Below are 20,216 nucleotides of genomic sequence, written 5' to 3' on the forward strand. Positions count from 1 at the left end.
AAAAAGGATGGTGCTTCAACCTGGGTTTCTACTTTGACAAGATACTTATAACCACAAATTTCAAACAGGTCCATTTGCAATGAAGCGTAAGACTCTCACTTGCAGAAGTTACCATTGTCCAGCAGTAGCCAGTCTCCAGACTTCAGGGCCTGCACCAACATGCTGTCTACCCATTCAAAAGTGCCCTGCCTACAGCCACTGGCTGACTGCATAAGCTTCACTCCAAAACTTCGGAAGTCTTCCACAAGCTTGGCAAACTCTGAAATATCACAGATAAAATAAACATCCATAACACTTATTAAAAATCAATAAAATTTTAAAAACTTCTATTGAAAGAACTGCAGTTCAATTTTGTGAGGTACAACGCAGAATAAATATGAGGATCTTAGGGGAAAGGGGAGAGATTACTGTTTAATCACAGATTAACAAAAATGTTTTGGACAAAAAAATACTTCTTACTTTCTAAATTGATGGCTAAAAGCTCCTGGGTTAATGCTAGGGTGAAACAATGAAGATATTTCTGTTACAATTTAAGAAACTGTAACAGAAGCACAAAGACATCTCCCACCTATTGTTGGATTTCTTCTATCATATGAAAAACGTACTCAGGGTCTGGTGTTGTAGTACAGCTAGTCAAGAAACCACCCACAACAGCAATATCATATACAGGCACCTATTTGAGTCCATTTCCAATCAAGCTGTCTGGTAACCCGCAAAGCTACAGAAGCTCGTCCAAGTGGACAGGTCCCTGTACCCATATGGAAGGCCCCAACGAAGCTTCTGGCCTCTGGTTTCAGCTCAGCCCAGCCCCCAGCTGTTGAGATCATTTCCAAGGAGTGAACCAGCAGAAGGAAGTTTTTTCCTCTCAATTCATCCCTACCTTTCTCGAATAAATAAATATTTTATTTTTAAAGATCTATTATTTTAACTCGAAAGACACAATTATGAAGAAACTGGGTGGCAGAGAGATGTTTCACCTGTTATTTCACTCCCCAAATGGCCTTAACAGCCAGACATGGGCTGGGCCAAAGCTGGGAACCAAGAGCTTCTTCTGGGTCTCCCACACAGGGGCACATGCCCAAGCTCTGCTGCTTTCCCAGGCCATTAGCATGGGGTTAGATCGGAAACAGAGCAGCTCATATGGGATGTCAGCAACACAGGCAGAAGAATGGCTTGCTATGACATTATCCCAGCACCTAATAAATCTTAAAAAATAAAATAAAAATGGAATGCACTCTGCTGGTACAATGTAATTAGTGTATTAAAGTAGGTTTCCTTTACACTGGCTACATCATGCAACTGTCATTAACAACTGGGATTTGTCAAATGCTTTGTAATTGATGGTGCATATAACCTATGGCTAGAGATTTTTCATTGAGTCCTTTGTGTTAGAATTGTTGTATGACCCTTTCCACATCACAAGTAAAATCCACTGGGCACCTGTTTCTGGCTATGAGGGACTACAAGATGTACACTTAACTTGTACCTGTTAATCACAAAAAGTGATACATACTTCAAATATACACACCTGCCTTGGAGTAAGAGTTGATCTTATTGATAAGCTGCTGCATGAGCAGTAGCACTGCTTCCAGTTTATTGACAGTCTCCATTGTGATGCCTTTGCCATCATCTTCAAAACACTGAGGCTTGTATGTCAGGAGGAAGTGACTCCAGGCTCGCAGCACGACCTCAGCATCATCAGTACTGACCAGGAAGCTGTCCCGCAGCAGTGCCCTCACTGTGTCTTCCACCTTCTCCAGCAGCTGCTTCCAAGGTCGCCTAAGATCAACCTACAATTTGGGGAGCACATAATTTAGCCATTGGACACAGAAGACCCTCTATCGATCATGGGGTGGTGCTTTTTTGCCTAAAAAAGGTAAAGACAGAATGTTACCTACTCAAATCCACCCAGAAGCTCCGTGATGTAGACTGCACTGTTCATAGCCATGATCTTTAATGGGTGACCAGTCAGGTGTGCAAGAAGCTGTACCAGGCTGGTCTTGCCCACCGAGGCTGACCCCACATGGATGACCATCCAGCTCATCTGTACACACTTCATGATCGGCTCCAATGACTGGAATGACTGATGCAGGAGTGACAGGGGTCTGCGTGATGGGTGAGGCACATAGGTGCCCCGGGAAAGAACTGAGTAGCCCAGCTGAAAAAATAAAAGCAGTGAGAACTCATGAACATGCTTGAGGATGGCAGGCAGAATAAGCAACAGAAATTTTTCAGTTAAGTAGAGGGTTACACTACTCTCCTCACTTGGATATCATAGGGAGTGATATGAAACAGTCTGGTCCCCAGGTATGGAGTAGAATTTGAATCAAATACATCCTTGAATACACCAATGACCTAAAGAAAAATGATAAAATTGAAGGCAAAAAAAATTACTCCATAAATTCCATTTTAAATAAAGCTTATTTATTTAAAAGGTTTTCACACACACACACACACACACACACACACACACACACACAAGCAAGCAAAATCTTCCATCTGCTGGTTCCCTCCCAAATGGCTAAAACAGCCAGGTTTAAACCAAGACAACGCCGGGAACCAGGAATTCCAACCTGGTCCCTCACTTGAGTGGCAGAGGCCCAAGTATGTGAGCCAGTATCTGCTGCCTTCCCACATTATTAATAGAGCTTGCTGGAAAGAGGAGCAGCCAAGTTCATACCAACTATTCATCCTGCTCTATCAGGAAACAAGCAAAGTGATGAGACTCACTGTATCTTATTTTTATCTTTTTTCTTTTCATTTTTCCTTATGCTTTTAGAGATTCACTATATAACAAAAATCATAATTCCTTTACCTCTTGCAGCCATCTATTATAAGGGCAGACGGAATATGCCATTGTCATGGCATACCCAGCTAAGCTTCCACCTGCAGTGCCAGCATCCCATATAGGCACCAGTTCAGGTGTCAGCTGCACTTCCAATCTAGTTCCCCTCTAATGGCTTGGGAAAATATCAAGGATAGCCAAAGTCCTTGGGCCCTTGCACCCGCAGGAGAGACCTGGAAGAAGCTCCTGGCTCTCAGGTTCAGACGAGTCCAGCTGTGCCCACTGTAGCTGTTTGTAAAATGAATCAAGATCTCTTTGTTTTTTTCACTCTCTCTGTAATTCTGATAAAATAAATCTTTAGAAAAAAAAGGCTACACACATAAAATTCTGAGTTCAAGAAAAGAATAGCCACATAATACAAAACCATTTTGAGAATCCAGTGGAAACACAAGATACCAGACACGAAGGGGCTGTGCTTTCATCTTTTAAGATGCCAGCTACAGGGCCCAGTGCAGTAGCCAGTGTGCACATGCCAGGATCCCATGTGGGCACCAGTTGTGTTCCAGCACCCCTACTTCCCATCCAGCTCCCTGCTTGTAGCATGGGAAAACAGTCGAGGATGGTCCAGAGCCTTAGACCCTGCATCAGCGTGGGAGACCTGGAAGAAGCTCCAGGCTGCTGGCTTTGGATTGGCTCAGCTCTGGCCATTACAACCACTTGGGGAGTGAAATCAGAGAATAGAATATCTTCCTCCCCTCTGTTTCTCCTCCTCTATGTATGTCTCACTTTCCAATAAAAATAAACCTTTAAAAAAAAAACAAAGATAACAGCTACTAAGAGGGTAAAAAGCCACTGAGTCTCCTGACTTCCCAGCACTTTCTTACCTCTGTGCCTGGCCAGATGATGAAGACCTAGTTGTTTATTACTATGGAACCCTACTTTTTTTTTTTTTAAAGATTTTATTGTTATTAGAAAGCCGGATATACAGAGAGGAGGAGAGACAGAGAGGAAGATCTTCCATCCGATAATCCACTCCCCAAGTGAGCCGCAATGGGCCGATGTGCGTTGATCCGATGCCGGGACCAGGAACCTCTTCCGGGTCTCCCACGTGGGTGCAGGGTCCCAAAGCTTTGGGCTGTCCTTAACTGCTTTCCCAGGCCACAAGCAGGGAGCTGGATGGGAAGTGGAGCTGCCGAGATAAGAACCGGCGCCCATATGGGATCCCGGGGCTTTCAAGGCGAGGACTTTAGCTGCTAGGCCATGCCGCCGGGCCCGGAACCCTACTGTTTTAAAGAAGGTTTACGATTATGTAGATCTAGAAAAATAGGCTAACTGCGTCTTCCAAAGTAAAATACTTTATACTGTGAGAAAATAGATAGGGGAACATTTGGCGTGCTTCCTTATTCCTAAAGTGCAAGCAGCTTGACAAGGCTTGGTGTAACTGGTATGAGTATGCCCATTCTCCTCTTTAAGAAGAAGTCAACTTTAATATGGAAAGAAACCCAAAGATCAAGGGAGAAACTCACCTTTTCTTTGTCTTCTCAGGTTCTCATCCTCTTCCCATGGACCAAAAACACATGCTGGCCAGGATCGTAATAATCAGAGAACTGTTCGACGAGCATCAACTGACACCAGCGGAAAAGATCCCGGAGGCTGAACTCCCAGGGTCCTCCTTTTTGGCCTCATTTCTTCTCAACAGTCACTTTGTGATCAATCTGGGAAAAAAATATGGGAAAATAAGGGAAACATGTCCTGCTGCCAGGTGCCACAGTCAGTGTTCCCAGTGTACTACAGGGGATGTAATCTGGGTCAGAGTCAACAGGCTTCACGCAGATTACTTTCTTCCACATAAGATTTCCAAATGCCAGAAGCCGGAAATACTCCATAAGCATTATTAATGAAATTTACAACACAGAAATTAATTCCTGTACCATTCAAATGAGAAGCTTGCCTTCCACAAGAAATTCATAGAATCCTAGGTGATTTCTTCAAATTGAACTTTGATTTGGTAGAGCACCACCACGTTGAGGAAATAGTCATATACAGCTAGGACAATAAAGAACAATTAAAACAAGTGGGTATCTACTTGGTTATTAAAAACGACCATTTTCTTAACAATAGTTTTGTCAATGGCTGGAAACAAAGTACTGGCAATAAATTCCATATCAATTACTGTAAGAGGATCCACAAAAACCTTTAAAATTAAAAAGCAAAAGAAAGTTAATCATTTTTCTTTGTAACATACTAGAAATGATATCCCTGTCTTATTACCTGAAAATTTTAACACTAAATAATCAGGTTTAAGCAATACATATGATCTTTAGTTACAGACATTACTCTTAGTGTATTCCCAGGATGAAGAAAGGTAAAATCTGGTTCTTGCACTGTTGTACAGTAAGTGAAGCCACTGCCTACAGCACCAGCACCTCATATGGGTGCCGATTCAGATCCCAGGTGCTCCCTAATAATTCACCTGGAAAGCAGCGGAAGTTGGTCTAAGCATTTAGGATCCAGAGTTAGACCCAGGCAAACATGCTAGCTCTGACTTGGCTCAAGCTTTGCCATTGTGGCAACTTGGGGAGTGAACCAGTAGGCAGAAGATCTCTTTTTCTGGTTTCTGGTTCTCTCTTTTTCTGTAACTCTGACTTTCACATAGACAAATACAGCCTACATAAAATCAACAACTCTTAAAAATACACGGATTTCTTTTGAATTCTACTCCAGAAAAAAGACAGACATGTGCATTTTTTTTTACTTAGCTTTCTAAACTTTTCTAGGTGCAAAATACAACGGCTTCAAACCACTGCATGGTAGGTATAAAAGTGTTAAAACTGAAAAATTCTGTGAACCTTTCAACTGAAAATGCTCATGATAAAATGATCTTAAAAGATACCAGCCAATTTTTAAACTCCAAGGGATAAGGTACCTCATTTAGTCAAGTAGCAGAAACCAGTTGTTAAAATCAAATAAACATAAATGTAGACACATCCTTCTACAAAGAAAAATTAAAGAATAAGATATCACATAATAACTGATGTGATACTGGAGTTTTACTCAGCTTTCTCACCTCACTGTTTACAAATTCAAATATATAACTTTTAAGGTGAAATTTTCCTAATGGTTTGAACAAATCACATGGACTAGGAAAAGTCAAACACTGTGCCTCATTCCCGAGGGTAGCCAACAGAACCCTGAATAGTGCAGTGATGTTACAATCCTCTGGTAACTAATCAAGTCCCTCAAGTGATTCAAGCTGACAGAAAAGTGATTAACAGAAATCAGTTAAATCAATGTACATAATATAGAGACAAGAAAAGGGAGCCATTAAGTTGGTCCTCTTCCACTGTCACAGTGAGGTCCCAGAAAGCCAGGTCACAGCCATCTCATGACTCCCTGCCTTTCCACCACCAGTTTCTATGGCAACAGTGAATCTCACCTGAGTAAATCTGTTAAGGAAAGACCTGGGTAAGCCCTTCCTACCACCTCCTTGTCTAAAAGGATTCTGACATCCAAAAATCTTTGTCTTTTCATGCTGTACTTGAAAAGTCATCCCCAATTCTGGTACGAAGATTTCTCCTCGATGGTCAAAGCAAGCACTGAGTCCTTCCAATATTGACTGAGAAGCCAGGTTAAGCTATTTAGGGAACAAAGAACATATGTACCTTTCATTATCTGTTTTATACAACTATTAAAACAACAGGGGAATGATATCAGCAAAGTTAGCTTATCTTTAGCAGAAAGCTCAGTATTTAGCATCCCTCTTGTTTTGAACCATGCAGGCGATGCATAGTATTATTCATTAATTCAAATAGATGGTAAAAAGATTTTGGATGTAATAAATACAAGCGTATATCAATTATTCTTAAGTAATGTGAATAAGCATTGAATTAATTTTATAAACTTGCAATCTTCTCTAAAGTTATTGTGACTATATGTACACCACTAATGACCAATGCTGTAAACAAGAATTTCCCAAAAAACTTACCAACATACAAGCTTTTCATTTTCATGGTCTAACACTAATGGAAGGAATAGACAATGTTTCATAGTTATTTTATACGATTTCCCAGCTCAAAGACTGAGTTAAATCTCCAAGAGGGCTTCACTGACATAATACATTCACCAACAGTTCCATGAACAAGAATAATCGCAAGGGGTTCTCATATCAGAAATGAGGAGAGCTGAATTTACACCACAAGGCTGGGGAGGCACATATGCTGTTTAAGTAGTGGAGGAAAAATCCAGTAAAGAAAATATGAATCAATAAAATGCATATGGGGGAAAAACTCAAGACCCTCAATGGTAATATTTACACCAGCACTACAACACATAAATTTTTCTTTGTTTTATCAGAAAATACACAGCACAGGTTAAGCCTCCACCTGCAGCGACAGCATAACATACAGGTGCTATCTCCAATCTTAGCTCCTTCACTCCTAACCCAGCTCCCTACTAGTGTGCCTTAAAAAGCAGCAGAGCATGCTCCAAGTCCTTGGGCCCCGATCCACATGGGAGACCTGTAAGGCGCCCCTGGCTTCTCGACAAGCTGTTGAAGTTACTTTAGGAGTGAATCAAAAGAAGAAAGATCAGTATCCTCTCCTCCCTCTCTAATTCTTTCAAATAAATAAGCCTTCAAAAAAAGTTCATTTTCAAATACAGAAGGTTCTGTGGGCCCTGAATGTATTTCCACAGAACAGCAGAATAAACAGCAGCTTTCAGCATTAAAACCTGGTTCTTCCTTTGCCTAAAGAAGCTACAACGCAAATTACAGGCAAGAACCTGTTCCTTGATCTTCCAGAGAAGGGAGGCTAAACTAATTAAGGTAGAGTTTTTTTCTGCAGGAGAGTTTCTGAGTTAGAAACGTAGAGGGGCTTCTCTTATTCTTAAAAGAAGCTGTAGAGGTTCTCTTAACAACAGAACCTCTCTTCACTAGCCATCAGCACGCTCACTTAGCAAGAGCTAAGGAAAGCAGGACTGCTTCTCCAGCAAATGACCCTGTCCTGGAGAAGCCCTCACCTCATCCAACACCACCCAGTGCCCCTCCTTCAGAGCTGCCAGCAGGGGGCCGTCGCGCCAGGCAAATTCTCCTCCCTTGCCACCTTCAACAGGGAGATCTGCTCCAAATAGGTCTGTGATATCCTTTCAAAGAGGGAAGAAAGGGAGAAAAGCCAGTATTATCAGCCACAGAAAAATAACTGGAGTCTAGGATCCTAAAGCTGAAATGAGAAGCACTTGGGCTTTATATCCTACTCTTTATCCTTATCTGTAACATTTACCCTGCCTTCTTCCTGGAGCCCACATGGTCCCCAAGCACCTTCTCACTGCAATGCTCATGAGTATCACTCAGTCTGAGTTGGTACTCTAGGTTAAAAGTTCTCATTCTTCCCTGCTGAACATTAATTTGTGAACTTCAAAAAAAAAAAAAAAGGAAAAGGAGAAAATCCAGAACATTAATAGCAATTCCTAGGTCCTGTTTCCTAGACGCCATTACAAAAGATACACTGCATTTGTCAGCTCTGCCCTATGTTTTCAAAGGTTTGTTTACAAGCCACTTTATTTCTACTATTTGGTTATTTTTCAAAATGAAAAACTTAACAGAATTATAGTAAATAGACAAGTAGGTAATTCTTTCTCATAAGATGATTACAATACGGCATCTAACTGAAAATACTACTGTAGGTGTCAGCTACTAACAAACCCAGAGCACAGTTAGTTGCAAGATTGAGGTTTACATCAATACATGAAATGTTTGACACTACACAATTAATACCTATTACATAATAACTTCAGTGTAGGAAATTCTATAAATACAAAATGCCACCAATAACTATTCCCATCCACTACAAGATGATAAAGCTTACTGTCTGCTCTGATAAGTTGATTTGAACGAGAGTATGTCCTGAAGCCTTTGCTAATGCTGCCACCAAGCTTGTCTTGCCAACACCAGGTGAGCCTTGCAAAAGAATGGGTTTGTTCAGTTTGGTAGCTCGTAAAAGCCTCTGGGCATTCATAGCGGTAGTGGCTGCACTGAGCTCATAATCGGTGATATTATTCCTGCAGAGGACAGGACCTTCAGGGAGAAAAGCAAAGGCACATGTAAGCTGGACATACCAAATTCAAACACACATGTCAACACCAAATTCTAAGAATGCATCATTGGATTGGTAGTGACGGTCCCTATTTCACCTTTTCCCTACTCTGGTATCCATAAAATGTGGCATACAATCATCAACTCTGCTATACAGATCTAACTCCCTATACACACATAGGTCTAATTACAAATAAATATCTCTGACTTTATAATCTATAATTCAAATCATCAGTAACACTCGTACTTGAATTTTCATAGTAACTAAAAGCCAAGCAATTCCAAGGCTTTCAGGTCACCTAGACAATTAATGATATGTCATATCTTAACTCATATGGTAACCGAAGCACACGAATAAAAAAGTAAAAATTACAATCTCACAGGACTTAACACTTGTGCCACTATATTTCTCAGAAGAAATTCTGGTATTTGAATTAGGAAGGACAGGGTTAGGACAGCATTTGTTTCCTCACCTGTGCAAACAGAAGACTAGCCCAGTACCAAGATATGAGCACACAGATTCTACATAACAACACTGAAAACTATGACTGTGGATTTGGAAGAGATTTAGCACTTACATCATCAAGGCCCATCAAGATGAACACAGTATGGGTTTTTTGTTTGCTCGTTTTTAAGATTTATTTTTAATGGACAGGCAGATATACAGAGAGGAGGAGAGACAGAGAGGAATATTTTCCGTCCGATGATTCACTCCCCAAGCGGCCATAATGGCTGGAGCTGAGCCAATCCAAAGCCAGGAGCAAGGAGCTTCTCTGGGTCTCCCACTCAGGTGCAGGGTCCCAAAGCTCTGGGCTATCCTCGACTGCTTTCCCAGGCCACAAGCAGGGAGCTGGATGGGAAGTGGGGCTGCCGGGATTAGAACCGGCACCCATACGGAATCCTGGCACGTTCACAGCAAGGACCTTAACCACTACACTATTGTGCTGGGCCCAACACAGTGTTTTTTTTTTTTTTAATTTTATTTTATTTTTAGTTAATATTTAGCATTATATGACAGTTTCATAGGCTTTGGGAATCCCCCCCTCCCTCCCCCTCCCCTCCCCCCGGTGGATTCCTCCACCTTGATGCAGCATTACAGTTCAAATTCAATCAAGATAACACAGTGTGTTTTAAGAGGTAACAGAACTTTGAAGGGAGGAGGAAAGGATATGTGATCCATTTGGTCAGAAGTCTGGGATGGAACTGTTTACCAATGAACCTCTGTACATTAACAATTATTAACAGCGATAGAGAAGAATGGAGAGGAGCAGATGACCCTGCAGTGGGAGCAACCACACAAGAAAAACAGGGTTCATTAGGAGACATCTCATTTACTTCTCTCATTAAAATGCTTGGAAAGGCAACCAAGCCTGAATGATGATAAGCATCAGAACTCAAACCAAACTTCTGCTTGGCTACTGGGTTGCTCATTTAACCGTTCATTAATTCACTTACTCAGCCTAGACACTTTGAGCGCCTGTGACTACCAGCAAAAGGACAATCGCCAGGAATAAGCAGCAGAATGAGAGAATACCTGCCTTGAACGGCTCACAAGCCTATTTTTGTAAAAGGCAGTGACAGTCACGTAGTTCAGATACAGGGCTAAATAACCCTGTGCAAGATATTTTACTGACAGCTTAACTGGGACATAGAGCTTTACTGAAAGAAGTCTCTTATTGTAGATAAAAACTAATAAGCAAATGTATTTCTAGAAAATAATCTCTTCATACTTTGCAGTTTCTTTTAGCTTTACATACCATGTATATATTTTGAACCATTCAATTACAATTCTATCAAGTGAGATTCCAATTCAGATAATGTTCAAAAACAATCATGAATACAACATACTAAGAATTAAGTAAAAATCTTTCATCTATGAGAAAATTTTAAGTTCTTAAAAAAATTCTTACCCCTTGGAATAAAAAATGGATGAATTCCCCAAAGGTTATCTATCCCAGTGAATTCCTTGACCTTGAGCATGCTATAAATCTTCAATTCATTTTTCTGATTCTGTAAGTTGGACTATCTTGGAAAGTCTCTTGATAAGGAATTTCAGGCATTCTTCTCGAGCCAAGAGAGCTGTACCAAACCCAGAGGAAGTTACCCCTACAATAAGAGGGTCAGTAAGTCAATCAACACAGCACCAAGCTTCACTAGAGCTCTTACAAGAGCCCGAGCCATGTTCCTCGGGAGCACAGATCTCAGCAGAACTAGAGCACACATGCAACTCTTCATGTGAGCACTTGAAAGAAGAACCTGACACCATCCCACTTGTTTCAGATCCATTAACCAGCAGCTTATTCAGTAAAGCGTCCCAGCCATGCAGTGACCAATCAGGCGAAAGACAAGAGTACCAATGCATCAACACCAGCCACGTGTTTTATTTCTAATCTTCCCAGCTGAACGCCCATAACTTTAATGTTGAATTTTATGATAATTTAAAACAAAACGATGCAAGCACATTAACAGAAATCTGCTCATATTAAGAACTACTCAGTGCTCCAAGAACATAATCATTATAATCATCTCATGCCTGTGGCAAACCTTTTACATCAACTACCTTTCAAAAAACATGAAGAAAAGGAAAATCATTCTAAGTTTCAAACTTAAGGATCCAGTCACATATTGCTCCCATCCACATTCCGTTCTACCCTGGTTCCTTGCCTCCTCCAGCTAACAGACAACATACCTGAACCTATTCCATCTATGTACACCAGGCAGGCGACATGAACAAAAGATGTGACTGTGGAGATGGTGTCTGGCCTTTTCGAATCAGTTTCCTCCACCATTGTGTTCATGAAGTTTACCCACGAGAGGAGATCTCTGATACTGACCACGCACTTTCGGCCAAACTCCTGGCGGGTCAGCCAATCAATGAAATCCAGCATCACTTCAGCTATGTCAACCCCTAAGACAAAAGAAAACAAAGGCATTTGTGGTTTGTAGCAAATTCCAAGAGGGTACAAATGGCCAAAAAGCAGTCTATACTCTTTATGGTGGATTGATTTATGAGGAAGAGTTGCACAGATGCAGTGGTGAAGCAGAGGTGGTGTCCTTTGATCTGCTAGTTCACTTTCAAATGGTTGCAAAAATGAGGGCAGGACCAGAACCAAGCTATGAGCCAGGAATTCAATCTGGGTCTCTCATGTGGGTGAAGAGGACAAGCCCTTCAGCCATCTTTTGCTGTTATCCCATGTGCACCCCAGGGAGCTGAATCAGAAGTGGGGCACTCAGGCGTGCCTGAAATCAGTATTCATAAGGGGTACTGTTTAATCTACTACAACACAATAAAAAGATTCCTGATTTATCAGTGGTTTTACTCCCAAATTTTCGATCTCTCAGTGCTGGAAAAGCATTTGCATTCAGAGAAAATTATAATAATTTTCATCTTAACACCAGCTAGCACTATGTGGGACAGTCCTTTCAACTATCTTGAGCCATTGCCAGGAGCTAGAACTCCCAGTCCACCAGTCTGAAGGGACAAAAAACTCAGAGTGAGTTTTGAACTGTCACTAAGCTGATGCTCAGTAGTTTCTGGGGATTAAATGCATTTTCAACTTAATTCACCAACAGAAACTGAGGAACATCTGTGTTTCATTCGTGATAATGAAGAATGTCATCTTTTTAGTGACATTTAGTTCAGGTCTTCTTCTTTACCCTCCATCATGCAACTCAGCAAATTAGTGAATTCACACACTTTGTTTCATGCTTAGTGACTAGTCTAATGCTCACAATTATGTACCATAAAAGACCTGCCTTGGAAAAAATACACCTTACCTAATTCACAGATTGAAACAGTATCATTTACATTAAGCACAGCCTTTTATAAAAGCTTGTAAAATCGGTATAAAACATTTTATCTTAAAAGTATAACTGCCAACAAATGTCATAAAACAGTAAATTTAGGGGCGGGCATGATGGCTCAACTGTCTAATCCTCCACTTCCAAGCATCAGCTTCCAATATGCATGCCAGTTTGTATTCTAGCTGCTACGCTTGTGATCCAGCTCCCTGCTTTGGGTAATGGGGGAGCAATGGAGGACGGTCAAAAGCCTGAGACACTGCACCCATGTGGGAAACCCAGAAGAAGCTCCTGGCATCAGGATAAGCTCCTGAATCAGAAGTGCAGCAGCTGCACTCGAACCAGTAGCCATACGTAATGCCAGCACAACAGTAGGAAGCTTACCCTTCTCATGGCACCAGCCGTTGTCCAATTTTATTCCTTAATGGAAAGTAAGCGATATAGAGAGGAGAGACAGAAAGCAAAATCTTCCATCTGTTGATTCACTCCCCAAGTGGATATGACGGCCAGAACAGTCAGAGATGTGCCAATCCGAAGTCAAGAGCCAGGAACCTCTTGGGGGTCTCCTATGTGGGTGCAATGTTCCAAAGCTTTGGGTCATCCTCAACTGCTTTCACAGACCACATGCAGGGAGCTGAATGGGAAGCAGGGCTGCTGGGACTAGAACCGATGCCCATATGGGATCCTGGCGCAGGCAAGGCAAGGACTTTAGCTGCTAAGCTATCACACCGGGCCCTATCCAATCTATTTTTGAAACAAGCTTTAATAAGTTGAACAGACATGATTATACATTGAATGAATACCTTTTATATTCTCTAAGAATAAAATAATAATAAAAAACCCTATGTATTGAATCTTAGAATTAAATCATGCCCTAGCTGCCTGTGCCCTGGGAAGGCACGGCCAAGCCTTACCTCCCTACACCAGCGAAAGACCCAGAAGCAGCTCCTGACTCCTGGCTTCTGATCAATTCAGCTTTAGACATTGCTACTGCTTGGGGAGTGAATCAGCAAATGGAAGATGTTCCTCTTAGACTCACCATCTCTCTGTAAATATGCCCCTCTTTGAGGACCCTGGGATGAGTGGGAGGCTGCATGTGGGTTCTCCCTTTTCTCTCCCCTCCCCCCAGACACAAGAAAAAAAATGTAGAAACAATAGTCTTACCCACTCTCCTTTAGTCCTTGTCCATTTATGCCCTAATCAACTATGTAAAGATGATCAAAATAAATAATTAAAATAAATTAATAATAAATCATCAAAAAGAAAAAAAAATCAGGCCCAGTGCGGTAGCCTTGCATGTATCAGGATCACATATGGGTGCCAGATTGTATCCAGGCTACTCTACTTCCCAACCAGCTCCCTGCTTGTGCCCAAGGAAAGCAGTCAAGCGCAGCTCAAAGCCTTGGGACCCTGCACACCCATGGGAGACCGGGAAGAAGCTCCTGGCTCCTGGCTTTGGATTGGCTCAGCTCTGGCTCTTGTGGCCCCCTTTTGAGGCACAAGTAATGGCACTCCTTGTTGCTGGCTACAGTGCAAACACAGTCCTGGCTATTGTAGGTATCTGGGAAGTAAACTAGTGAATGACAAATTTAATCTATCTTTTTCTCTTTGCAAATTCATTAAGCACATAACTTCTAAAAATACATCATATAATAAACAACCTGAATCTTACTGGGCATCTGAATAATTGTTTAAAATTTTTTAATAATATTCTAGTTTCTTCATGTTTCAACATTTTATAATAATTTTTAGGTATTTTTTTAATTGGAAAGGCAGACCAGATTTATGAAGAGAAAGATCTTCCATCTGCTGGTTCACATCCCTAGACGGCCACAACAGGTGGAGCCAATAGGAAGCCAGAAGTCAAGAGCTTCTTCCAGGTCTCCCACATGGGTACAGGGCCATCCTCTGCTGCTTTCCCATGCCACAAGCAGGGAGCTGGGTGGGAAGTGGAACAGCCTGCTCATGAACTGGGGTCCTGACACTTGCAAGGTGAGGATTTTGCCACTTAGACATTGCACTGGGCTCAACCGATTTTTTAATAAAGGGAAAGGAAAAAGAATGTTGGTGACAAAAACACAGTTTAAGCTCTATAAAGTCTTTCTCAAAGATGCAATAATTAAAATGAAATGAAACATTTTGAGTGTCTGTTTATGTTGCTTCCATTACAGTAGTACAGATCATAAACAGTCCTGATTCATTCATTGCGGGCATGGACCATGCAGAGAGTCCAGCATCTTATTGTCCAGATAAATTCAAGTTTCATTGGGAGACCATTCCTGGTCTGAAAGTAGGGCTAGCAGAAAATCATTCCCTCCAGTGAAAGGCCCCTACACAATTTCAACAACAGTTTACAACATCACGAAGTTAATTGACATGGTATTGAATGACCAGTGTGTTACAAAATGAAAGTTCTTTTTTTTTTAAGAGATCTATTCATTTTATTACAGCCAGATATATACAGAGAAGGAGAGACAGAGAGGAAGATCTTCCATCCGATGATTCACTCCCCAAGTGAGCCGCAACGGGCTGATGCGCGCCAATCCAAAGCCGGGAACCTGGAACCTCTTCCGGGTCTCCCACGCGGGTGCAGGGTCCCAATGCATTGGGTCATCCTCAACTGCTTTCCCAGGCCACAAGCAGGGAGCTGGATGGGAAGTGGAGCTGCCAGGATTAGAACCGGCGCCCATATGGGATCCCAGGGCTTTCAAGGCGAGGACTTTAGCCGCTAGGCCACGCCACTGGGCCCGAAAATGCAAGTTCTTAACCATATCCGGTAACTACTTCATTGACATCTCAATTATAGTTTATACACAACTGGCTGCTATACACCTTTAAATAGTTATATGGTACTATTCAGCTGTCTTGTGCCTATTTTCATTTTCATATTTAGCAGCTTAAAGTATTCAAGCGTGATTTCTACTGAACCACTTGAATTTCAGGATAGTGCAAACAGGCCTATACCTCAAACATGCCATATGTAGGTGCAGGGTCCAAAGGCTTTGGGCCATCTTGTACTGCTTTCCAGGCCACAAGCTGGAAGGGCACTGGAACAGCCAGGCTATACACCGGTGCCCATATGGAATCCTGGTGCATTCAGGACTAGGCCTTAGCTGCTGGGCTACCGTGCCAGGTCTTCAAGATTTTTTTTTTTAAAGCTTCACAGTTTCAGAATCAAAACATCAAATCTGTTTCTTGGCACATAGACAATACCACAGAATGCTCTAGTTTCGGGGCTCTGTATGTTAACTTGTCAGGTCAGCTTAAGTTTTCATAGGCAACACTGACCAAGGTCTACTTAAAGGAAAGCAACATTTTGGTTTTGCATCATCAGCAGGCAGAACCAATGAGAGATGAAATGATTGCTAAGACCAAGCTGGTGATTGACCCGGTGCGATAGCGAAGCAGTTAAAGTCCTTGCCTTGAACATGCTGGAATCCCTTATGGTCACTGGTTCTAATCCCGGCAGCCCCACTTCCCATCCAGCTTCCCTGCTTGTGGCCTGGGAAAGCAGTAGAGGACGGCCCAGAGCTTTGGGACCCTGCTCATGAACTGGGGTCCTGACACTTGCAAGGTGAGGATTTTGCCACTTAGACATTGCACTGGGCTCAACCGATTTTTTAATAAAGGGAAAGGAAAAAGAATGTTGGTGACAAAAACACAGTTTAAGCTCTATAAAGTCTTTCTCAAAGATGCAATAATTAAAATGAAATGAAACATTTTGAGTGTCTGTTTATGTTGTTTCCATTTCACTACAACCTATTTCCTTTAACACTATGTACACACATGGTTACACACGCTCCTAGCACACACCTCCATTTAACCCAGTGAACCACACTGCTGCCACCTGTCGACTAATCTTTATGATCCATTCTGCTCAGGGACAATCCTGGATGAAGATTACAATTGATAATCTGAATCAAATCTTCACGGTTTGTACTCTGAGGACACCATATTTCCGTAAACCGATTTCTCAAGGCAGGAGACAACTATAATGAACACAAATCCTAATGTGAATTTTAAACCTGAGCCTATGAAACTGTGTCATAAAATGAGAAACAAACAAACAAACAAACAAACAAAACCTTTGAGCAAAGCACCTGGCTCCAGGCTTCAGATCAGCTCAAAACCAAGCGTAGCTGCCACCTGGGGATAGAGCTAATGGATGGACGATCTTTCTCTCTGTATCTCCTTCTCTCTGTAAATCTGACTTTCAAGTAAAAAAAAAAAAAAACTTTAAAATAAAAACACTTTGAGCTTAAAAAGAAAAACTTAAAAGGTTCAGAAAAGACAAAGAAAGAACTTCCATCCACGCATTCATTCCCCAAATGCCTGCAACATCTAGTGTTCCGCCAGGCAATGCTAGGAATAGAAAGATAAGAATTAAATCCAGATGCCCAAGATGGGTGAAAGGGATCTGCCACTTCACTTGCTGCTTCCTAGGGCATACATTAGCTGATATGGCATGTAGGTGTTCCAAACAACATCTCAGTCGATAGGCCAAACACCCACACAATTTATTTCATTCTCTCCCTTCTCTTTTACTTACTGTATTTTCTCTTCAGACACTGAAGGTAATAATCCTTCTTCCTATGCTACTGAGAAAAAGTAGGTGTAAAATACATTTCAAACACAAACTAAGTTAGCAAGAATCTTAACTGCCTACATTCAAGATCAACTCCCCCATTCCTTCTTATCATTTCTGACCTATTACCATACCATACTGCTCTCTAACTTGAGCACAACTGGAATCTAGCACATAATGATGACTTTTCTCCACTGAGAGACTTTGCACACCTGAAAGTCACAGGGTGGCTGGCTCCTAGCTGTGTCTCAATAGAGCCTTACAGACAGAGGTAACTGTCCCATGCCCTTCACTTTAGCACCACTGTGACCTGACCCTACACAATCTACGTGTAGCTCCACCTGCAAAACAACAAGAGGCTCCTATGATTATTTTGGCCACTTCAACACTCATGAAATGTTTTAGACCAGCATTTAGGAAAGTAGACTTTACAGACAGTGCCTGAGCTTAAATTTCAGTTCCAGCTTTTCTTATCAAAAACATGAATGTTTTGCAGAGCCCTTAAGAGCACTTGTCAGAATAATGGAAAAAGCACTGAGCACTGTGCAATCTTAGAAAAGAGGGTATTTCAGGAACATGCACAAGGATAGTCATCAAATGAGAAAGTGCGAATCAAACTTATGTTTGTAATTTAATAGTAAATCTAAAGTGTCTTTTCACAGTTTTGCTCTTACCCAGTTTCTAACTCCACATAACACTTCAGGTCATATTTATGGATGGCAATAATAAATTGCAATTAAGGAAACACAGTTTTTACCTCTTTTTTCCAAAGTCACCCCCAGGGTTCATGGTGGCTAAGATACGGAATTTTTTCCCAGCAGTCAACAGCTCCACTTCATTATCCTTATCCTCTGAGCTCCCTTTCTCAGCTAACACCAGAAGCTTCTTCACCTCAAGGACGCTGAAAGAAATTCAGACAAGGTTTACACATTGTACTTTGCAGTCTTTGACAACTTTTCTTAACATTTATTTTTATTTGAAAGACAGGGTCATACAGGTGGAGAAAGACATAGGGACATCTTTCACTCACTAGTTCACTCTTCAAATGGCCGTAACAGCCAAGGCTGTGCCAGGCCATAACCAGGAGTTCTTCCAGGGCTCCCATCTGAGTTAGAGGCCCACATACTCAAATCATCTTGTGCTGTTTTCCCAGGGTCGATAACAGGGAGTGGGGACAGAAGTAGAGTAGCTGGGATATGAACCACCTATGGCCACGTGAGATGCAGGTGTTGCAGTCAGTGACTTACACCCACACCTTAGCACTAACCCCTCTGACAGTCTTTAAAGAAATCGCATTTACTTTTACCATATTGGTTACTCATTACTATGTCAATTAATTCCATGGTGATGTAAATTTTTGCTGATGGTATGTTGGAGCTTTTAATTGATCGGGATGATACTCTGCTGGCTCTGTCTTCAGACCAGAGAGGGTATACCTAAGAAGCCGTTGAACTTGACTAGACAATAAGATGCTGGACTCTGTGTTTGGTATATGCTTGCAATGGGGGAATCTCAACTGAACTTGAACTGTGGTTATGCAACAAGGTGGAGGAATCCACCATGGTGGGAGGGTTTGGGGAGGGGTGGGGAGAATCCCAGTACCTATGAAACTGTGTCACATAATACAATGTAATTAATGAATTTAAAATAAAATTAAAAAAAAAAGAAAAAAAAGAAACACCTCCCCTGCTAAGCCAGCTCTTTCCTGCATGACTTCCTATCATAAGTTTAAAATGACTCACTATTGCAATGTTTAATCAGAGGAAAACTCCCTCTAAGGTGGACTATGTCAGCCAGTGGAGTCTGGAGATTTCATTGTGCTTAGAATGGCAAAATTGGCGGCAATTCAGAACTGCTGAATTATCAAAACCACTTGATCAGTGCCCTCAGAGCATGCCCCACATCGGAGACCCTGGGATGGGTGGGAGGCTGGGTGGGACTTCTCCCTTTATGTCTTCCCCTCTTCCCAGACACAGGAAGAAAAAAAACAGAAAATGTGGAAATAATGGTTTTACCCACTTTCCTGAAGCCCTTGACCTTTTGCACCCCAATTAACTATGTAAAGATCATCAACATAAAGTAATAAGAAAAAAGTCCCTTTTCTATTATTCCTTCTTCAGGCTCGTCTTGTAAGTCTCTTCCTTTGTCTTTACGCCTTTCCAATAAACGAATAAAGAAGAAAAAACAAGGAAAGCAAGTGCTCTTTTTAAAAAGAATTTTTACCCCAGCCATATGCTGGCAGTGAAAAACAGGGCAAATGGAGATTCTAAGGTGGACTATGTCAATCAGAAGATTCTTCAGCAACCACATCGTGCTTGGAATGGCGAGACTGGCAGCAATTCATAACCGCTGAATTATCAAAACCACTTGAGCAAGACCCCCGGTGCATGCCCCACATCGGGGACCTGGGATGGGTAAGAGACTGGGTGGGGCTTCTCCCTTTATCGCCTCTGTTACCCCAGATATAGGAAAAAATTTGAGAAAATAGTTTTACCCCCTCCCCTCTCAAAAAATTTTTTATAAATAAATTTAAAAGACCAGTTTAAAGGACTAAGAATTCGTTAATGATTACAGTGAGAGGTGGAAGCAATGAAGCTTACGAGGGAGCTCACTGCTTTAAACGTTGTAAAGCTGGATTATAATAGTAGCAAAAAAAAAAAAAAAGAAAAGAAACAGTTAAAATACCTCATCAGCATTACGATTCCCAGGTCCCATTAACTCTGACTTCTACCAAACTCTTGGGATTCCTGGAGTAGTTGGATTTTCTTTTTGAGTATGAAATTGTTGAAACATCAGACCCTCTCACCTTCACCCCGCCCCTACACATGTTTTGTGAAGCCAATGAGTTTACTTTCTGTTAACTGGAACCAAAGCAATCCTAAATAATACATCAAAACTATATGAAATTAAAAAAAAATAGTAGCCAAATTTAGGAGTTTGACTAAGTCATTAGATTG

The 20,216-nt window shown here is 41.5% G+C and overlaps 2 long non-coding RNA genes across 2 annotated transcripts; both read right to left on the bottom strand.

Annotated features, from left to right (window-relative positions):
* Positions 1-208: 208 nt before the first annotated feature.
* Positions 209-1,955, bottom strand: LOC131480737 (uncharacterized). The gene is made up of 3 exons (XR_009245770.1): positions 1,895-1,955; positions 1,529-1,790; positions 209-259 (listed from the first exon to the last, which is right to left on the bottom strand). It is a non-coding gene; the product is annotated as an uncharacterized LOC131480737 (long non-coding RNA).
* Positions 1,956-4,468: 2,513 nt separating this feature from the next.
* Positions 4,469-6,372, bottom strand: LOC131480738 (uncharacterized). Its single transcript, XR_009245771.1, has 3 exons — positions 6,222-6,372; positions 4,872-4,979; positions 4,469-4,500 (listed from the first exon to the last, which is right to left on the bottom strand). It is a non-coding gene; the product is annotated as an uncharacterized LOC131480738 (long non-coding RNA).
* Positions 6,373-20,216: the final 13,844 nt, after the last annotated feature.

Source organism: Ochotona princeps, chromosome 7 (assembly GCF_030435755.1).
Source record: "Ochotona princeps isolate mOchPri1 chromosome 7, mOchPri1.hap1, whole genome shotgun sequence".
NCBI classification, from domain to species: Eukaryota; Metazoa; Chordata; class Mammalia; order Lagomorpha; family Ochotonidae; genus Ochotona; species Ochotona princeps.